Source organism: Coregonus lavaretus (assembly GCF_964263955.1).
Source record: "Coregonus lavaretus genome assembly, chromosome: 6".
NCBI classification, from domain to species: domain Eukaryota; kingdom Metazoa; phylum Chordata; class Actinopteri; order Salmoniformes; family Salmonidae; genus Coregonus; species Coregonus lavaretus.
Window position 1 is genome coordinate 65,417,346 of NC_139993.1, and position 7,876 is coordinate 65,425,221.

Genomic DNA, 7,876 nt, shown 5'->3' on the forward strand with positions numbered 1-7,876 from the left:
GAGTAAGGCCCGGATTCAATCCGATCGCGCTTGGTCAGCTATGCACCTTTTAAAGGCAAGGTTCCCGCGTTTTCGGCTCAATCGAAAATTACCTTTAAATGGTGCATAGCCGACAGAGTGCAATCGGATCGAGTCCTGGCCTAATTGTACAAAGTGTTGTTTAAGGCAGCGCATCTGTGAATATGACTCTACTGAGAATCAGTGGCCCGATACTCAAATGACCTCTTTTCTCTGTTGTAGAGTTTCATTCTGAATTTATGTGATATCTGAAACACCCATTCAGTACGGTAGAGCCCAAGTACTTCCACACCTTTTGTTTTGTAAATGAGGAAACCACAAATCTGAGAAGAGGAACAGCGAAGTGAGGAGGATCCTGCTCACTGTGGTCCTCTGTAGCTCAATTGGTAGAGCATGGCGCTTCTAACGCTTCTACTTCCTTGTTATTGGACTGTGGGGAATAGGGTGCCCCTTTGGGACGCACACCTTGTCAGTCCCAAGTAGTTGGATGGTTGGACTGACCTGAAACAAGATTCCTGAAGTGGAATGTGATTGGCTGTGTAAGTGATGGGGCTTAAAGAAGCTCTCCAGAAATGCCCATGAGACCCCGGCTGACCCCTCCAGGCTGCGTCCCAAACAACATTTTATTTGTCACGTTCTTTGTAAACAACAGGTGTAGACTAACAGTGAAATGCTTACTTACGGACGAGTAAATGCTTACTCACCCTATGGGCCCTGGTCAAAAGTAGTGCACTATATAGTGAATAGGGTGCCATTTGGGATGCTTGACACCCCGAGCTGGACTGCCTGGGATCAGTGGGATGCTCGGGGCGTCAGAGTAACATTAGACTGGGATCAGTGGGATGCTCGGGGCGTCAGAGTAACATTAGAGGCATTCTGGGAGACACTAGATCCTGCTCTGCTCTCCCTCCCTGGAACACCTAGTCAGAGCTCCAAGCTTCTAGATCAGGGAGGGGAAACTGGCGGAAACTTCCACAAACAAAAACAAACAATCATTTGGTGAGGGAATTCAGTCGGGTTCTCAACTTCCTGTTGAGAGTTAGAATAGTAGAATACACAAGGTGCAATTTCTAAATGTGGTTGTGCATCAGCAGTTATTCTCTTGTTACGTCAGTCACTGACAGTCACTCAATTAGCCATGCCAGCTAACATTTTTTAGATTGGTAAGCTAGTCTAGCCGCCAGCTATTTAAATGTGTAGTAATCATGGCTGAATTACCGACCGGCGGGCCCCAATTGATTTTGTTATTAAAAACTGCAAACATTTCTCTCCACCCTGTGGCAAAATTAGTAGAATTGCATGACATTTTTTATAAAATTGCAACATTTGCTCTACGCCCCATTTTCAGGGTCATGGAATCTACAGCCTCCATGTTAATTTCTCTGCAGTCCGTCTCCATGCGTGGCCTATGTGTTCGGTAAACATGCTGCACCTGTCCATGGAATGAATGCTGGTTGCCAACCAACAATGGAATGCTGGTTGCCAACCAACAATGGAATGCTGGTTGCTAACCAACAAGACTAAATGCTGTGACCATCTCCCTGGCCTCTCTCTCTCTTTTTTCCATGTGTGTTTGTGAGTGCAAGTTTAAGTGGTTTCGTGTGTGTGTATGCATGCATTCATAACAACGTGTTCATAGGGATGTGTGTGGGCCAGAAGATATACAAGATATCTGTCTAGCTGGCTCTCAGGCGAGGGTGATAGAGATTCTCCCCTCCCATCCTCTCCAGGCAGCTGTCAGTGTTGTGTCTGGAGCAGCATGTTGATCTGAACTTGATCTGAGGGAAACGCTTGGGTTGCATCCCAAATGGGACCCTATTCCCTATAAACTGTATATAGTGCCATACTTTTGGTCGAAATCGCACGATGAAAGGATAAGGTCTAGCCACCTGCCGGTTCCAAGTGGAACAATAATAATATCCCATTTAGCAGACGCTTTTATCCGAAGCGACTTACAGTCATGTGCGCATACATTTTTACGTATGGGTGGTCCCGGGGATCGAACCCACTACCCTGGCGTTACAAGCGCCATGCTCTACCAATTGAGCTGCAGAGGACCACATGTACTTTATTTTTCTGATAGACATAACACCATTCTCCATGCGCTGTAATGTACTAATTGATAAGTGGATGAGCTATTGATAAGAGCTATTGATAAGAGCTATTGATAAGAGCTATTGATAAGAGCTGGGTAAATGAGTAAGGCATTTGGATAAGGGGATTGTAAATATAAATGACAATTGTTTTACCTTATGATCGCTGGAGACAAATGTGAAACCAGTCATATGGCAGCAAACTGAAGCATCAACATGTCACATTTTCCACAGTGAAGTTTATGAAATGCTGGCATTATAACTTGGGATGAAATGTGGAGACCCAAGCAATAGGCTTCTGTAGCCATGCACAAATGACAGTAGAGCGCCAAACCTACCGAGTTGATTTATGATTTCTAGAACGTTTTAATTATATGCCCAGACATTTCACTATTTGTTTTGACAATTTATATATTGTTAAATATTAGCCACTATCAGTAGCCACCATCAGTTATACTCACATACATTTATAACGGTCACTGACTTTAGCGTTAGTTTCCTTACGTTGCATTATTATTACATCATTAGTTTACATTTCTTTCTTATTTTACGTTCGTGTGATTGTTCCTGAGGATCGCTAGCAATAGTGGATCATATTAGGCTAACGTATTACAAGTTGTGCAATAATTTGGGACATGTAGCCTATTTGAATCATTATGGAACACAGACCATACGTAGAAGTTTAAACCTGGAGCCTGGTGCCCGGTTCAAGATGACTGGACCGTTGTCATCACAGTTCCATGATTAGTGAGGATTGTTAGGGTAGATTTATAGGACAACTTCTCAACCGCTATTGTACACTTTTCTCACCCTTCCAATATTTCATGGATTGAACATGGCAACTTTCAGGATGAATCAAACCACTGTATCTTTCATCCACCAATATATTTCATTTTTGCAGACGCCCTTATTACAGGAGAAATTAGGGTTAAGTGACTTGCTCAAGAGTTTTCACCTAGCCAGGTTGGGGATTCAAACCAGCGACGTTTTGGTTACTGGCCCAACACCCTTAACCGCTAGGCTACCTGCCGCCCAAACCAGTTTTTTTATTAATATTCATAAATACTTTCCTAACCCTAAATAATATAGAAGATCAGGGTATTTTTTTTAAATCTACCAACTGGAGCTGAAAAGGAGATGAATATGTAAGTATTTAGGCATACATGGCTTTCTGTCATTGGGGAAGGGATGCCTAGTCAGTTGCACATCTGAATGCATTCAACTGAAATGTGTATTCTGCATTTAACCCAACCCCTCTGAATCGACATCCACAGCGCCCAGGGAGCAGTTGTTGTTGGGGATTAACGGCCTTGCTCAAGGGCAGAATGGCAGATTTATTCACCTTGCCAGCTCGGGGATTTGAACCATCCACTTTTCAGTTACTGGCCCAACGCTCTTAACCGCTAGGGTACCTGCCGCCCCCAGGAGTAAGCAGAACTTCTAGAGCTGCCGGCTCCTTGAAATAGAACCGTTCTCTCCATATATTCTAGTCAGTCTGTTGATAAAATTCAAACTAAAGGTACACCAAATCTAAAGGTGTGATATAGACGTGGCGCTGCTAGGGGGGAGGGGTGTGTCTCTTTGTTAACAGCAGGTGGCTAAATGCCTTCTATACTCGTTTCGAGGCAAGCAACAATGAACCATGCTTGAAGGCACCAGCTGTTCCGGATGAATGTGTGAGTAAAAAACCTTTAAACAGGTCAACATTCACAAGGCCGCAGGGCCAGATGGATTACCGGGACGTGTACTCAGAGCATGTAATAAAATCTTTAAACAGGTCAACATTCACAAGGCCGCAGGGCCAGATGGATTACCGGGACGTGTACTCAGAGCATGTAATAAAATCTTTAAACAGGTCAACATTCACAAGGCCGCAGGGCCAGATGGATTACCGGGACGTGTACTCAGAGCATGTAATAAAATCTTTAAACAGGTCAACATTCACAAGGCCGCAGGGCCAGATGGATTACCGGGACGTGTACTCAGAGCATGTAATAAAATCTTTAAACAGGTCAACATTCACAAGGCCGCAGGGCCAGATGGATTACCGGGACGTGTACTCAGAGCATGTAATAAAATCTTTAAACAGGTCAACATTCACAAGGCCGCAGGGCCAGATGGATTACCGGGACGTGTACTCAGAGCATGTAATAAAATCTTTAAACAGGTCAACATTCACAAGGCCGCAGGGCCAGATGGATTACCAGGATGTGTACTCAGAGCATGTAATAAAATCTTTAAACAGGTCAACATTCACAAGGCCGCAGGCCCAGATGGATTACCAGGATGTGTACTCAGAGCATGCAGTGACCAGCTGGCAAGTGTTTTCAGTGACATTTTCAACCTCTCCCTGACCCTGTCTGTAATATTTACGTTTCAAGCAGACCACCATAGTCCCTGTGCCCAAGAACGCCAAGGTAACCTGTCTAAATGACTATCATTCCCGTAGCACACACATCTGTAGCCATAAAATTTCTTTTAAAGACTGGTCATGGTTACCAACCCTATTATCCCAGACACCCTGGACCCACTCCAATTCCCATACTGCCCCAACAGATCCACAGATGACGCAATCTCTATTGCACTCCACACTGCCCTTTCCCACCTGGACAAAAGGAACACCTATGTGAGAATCCTGTTCATTGACTACAGCTCAGCGTTCAACACCGTAGTGCCCACCAAGCTTATCACTAACTCAGGACCCTGGGATTGAACACCTCCCTCTGCAACTGGATCCTGGACTTCCTGACGGGCCGCCCCCAGGTGGTAAGGGTAGGCAACAACACATCTGCCACGCTGAACTTTAACACGGGGGCCCCTCAGGGGTGCGTGCTTAGTCCCCTCCTGTACTCCCTGGTTCACCCACGACTGCGTGGCCAAGCACGACTCCAACACCATTGTTAAATTTGCTGACAACACGACAGTGGTACGCCTGATCACCAACGGCGATGAGACAGCCTATAGGGAGGAGGTCAGTGACCTGTCAGTGTGGAGCCATGACAAAAACCTTTCCCTCACACACACCAACACGTGAAGAAGGCACGACAATGTCCTCTTCCGCCTCAGGAGGCAAGCGGCAAGCGGTACCGATGCACCAAGTCTGGAACCAACAGCACCCTGAACAGCTTCTACTCCCAAGCCATAAGACTGCTAAATAGTTAACCAAATAGCTACCCGGACTATCTGCATTGACCACCCTTTGCACAAATTGTTTTGACTCATCACATACGCTGCTGCTATTGCGGCTTATTATCTATTTCGGCTTATTATCTATTGCTGCTTATTATCTATTGCTGCTTATTATCTATTGCTGCTTATTATCTAATGCTGCTTGTTATCTATTGCTGCTTGTTATCTATTGCTGCTTATTATCTATTGCTGCTTATTATCTATCCTGTTGTCTAGTCACTTTAGCTCATATGTACATAATTACCACGAGAATCTGAGGGAGGATTTTCAGCAGTTAAATTACATTTATTCAGTGCGCACAAGAGAACCACACCTGCAAAGCCCGCACCTATATTAGTTAAGTCTGAACACCAACTACTGAGAAGTGCATAGGAAAGGTGTGAGTAGGGAAGGTGTGCGTAGGAAAGGTGTGCTTTTCCTAAGTCTGAATCATGCCCTATGTGAGGAATAAGGTGCCATTAGGGACATGGCCAAGGAGAACCATCAACCTCTCCAGTCCTCTCCAACCTCTCCAACCTCTACAGTCCTCTCCAGTCCTCTCCAACCTCTCCAACCTCTCCAGTCCTCTCCAACCTCTCCAACCTCTACAGTCCTCTACACTCCTCTCCAACCTCTCCAACCTCTACAGTCCTCTCCAGTGCTCTCCAACCTCTCCAACCTCTACAGTCCTCTCCAGTCCTCTCCAACCTCTCCAACCTCTACAGTCCTCTCCAGTCCTCACCAGTCCTCTCCAACCTCTACAGTCCTCTCCAGTCCTCTCCAACCTCTCCAACCTCTACAGTCCTCAACACTCCTCTCCAACCTCTCCAGTCCTCTCCAACCTCTCCAACCTCTCCAACCTCTGCATTCCTCTCCAACCTCTCCAACCTCTACAGTCCTCTCCAGTCCTCTCCAACCTCTACAGTCCTCTCCAACCTCTCCAACCTCTACAGTCCTCTCCAGTCCTCACCAGTCCTCTCCAACCTCTCCAGTCCTCTCCAACCTCTACAGTCCTTTCCAACCTCTCCAGTCCTCTCCAACCTCTCCAACCTCTCCAACCTCTACAGTCCTCTCTAACCTCTCCAACCTCTCCAACCTCTCCAAACTCTACAATCCTCTCCAACTTCTCCAACCTTTACAGTCTTCTCCATCCTCTCCAACCTCTACAGTCCTCTCCAACCTCTACAGTCCTCTCCAACCTCTCCAGTCCTCTCCAACCTCTCCAACCTCTCCAGTCCTCTCCAACCTCTCCAACCTCTCCAGTCCTCTCCAACCTCTCCAACCTCTCCAGTCCTCTCCAACCTCTCCAACCTCAACAGTCCTCTCCAACCTCTCCAACCTCTCCAACCTCTCCAGTCCTCTCCAACCTCTCCAACCTCTCCAGTCCTCTCCAACCTCTCCAACCTCTCCAGTCCTTTCCAACCTCTCCAACCTCAACAGTCCTCTCCAACCTCTCCAACCTCTCCATCCTCTGCATTCCTCTCCAACCTCTCCAACCTCTACAGTCCTCTCCAACCTCTCCAACCTCTCCAGTCCTCTCCAACCTCTCCAACCTCTACAGTCCTCTCCAACCTCTCCAACCTCTCCAGTCCTCTCCAACCTATCCAACCTCTCCAGTCCTCTCCAACCTCCAACCTCTCCAGTCCTCTCCAACCTCTAAAACCTCCTCCAGTCCTCTCCAATCTCTCAAACTTCTCCAGTCCTCTCCAACCTGTAAAACTTCTCCAGTCCTCTCCAATCTCTAAAACCTCCTCCAGTCCTCTCCAACTTCTCCAACCTCTCCAGTCCTCTACAACCTCTAAAACCACTCCATTCCTCTCCAACCTCTCCAGTCCTCTCCAACCTCTCCAACCTTTCCAGTCCTCTCCAACCTTTCCAGTCATCTCCAACCTCTCCAACCTTTCCAGTCCTCTCCAACCTCTCCAACCTCTCCAGGCATCTCCAACCTCTAAAACATTTCCAATCCTCCAGATATGTAGAATGTTAGAGAGCTAGAGAACACACCCTATTCCTCTACATCATGGAAAACAATAGCTCTGAGGAATATGTTAGAAATGTCTGACTTGTCTATTTGGATGTACTGTGAACTAGTCACTGGTGCTATGTGCTGTTATTTACAACCAAGATAAACGTTCTACCCAGACTTGAATTCTAACTCCACATGAATCTAATGGGAGAGGCTGCAGGGGAAATCCAGACTTTTGAAATATAGTGGAATGGATGACATTGTAGTACAGTAGCAGTTGGTATAACTGTTTCTGTTTATAACCTCTGTTTATAACCTCTGTTTATAACCTCATGTTTATAACCTATGTTTATAACCTCTGTTTATAACCTCATGTTTATAACCTATGTTTATAACATCTGTTTATAACCTCATGTTTATAACCTATGTTTATAACCTCTGTTTATAACCTCATGTTCATGGTGACAGAAATCAAAGTGTTAACAATTAATCAATTATATATCGGTATGTTTTTATTGATTGATCTAGGTTCTGATCAATGTTCCAGATGACTAATTGTCATTCATGCATGTGCACGGAGAAGCTTGATAAGCAATCCTATTGACAATCTGCTATAATCATTCAATCAAAG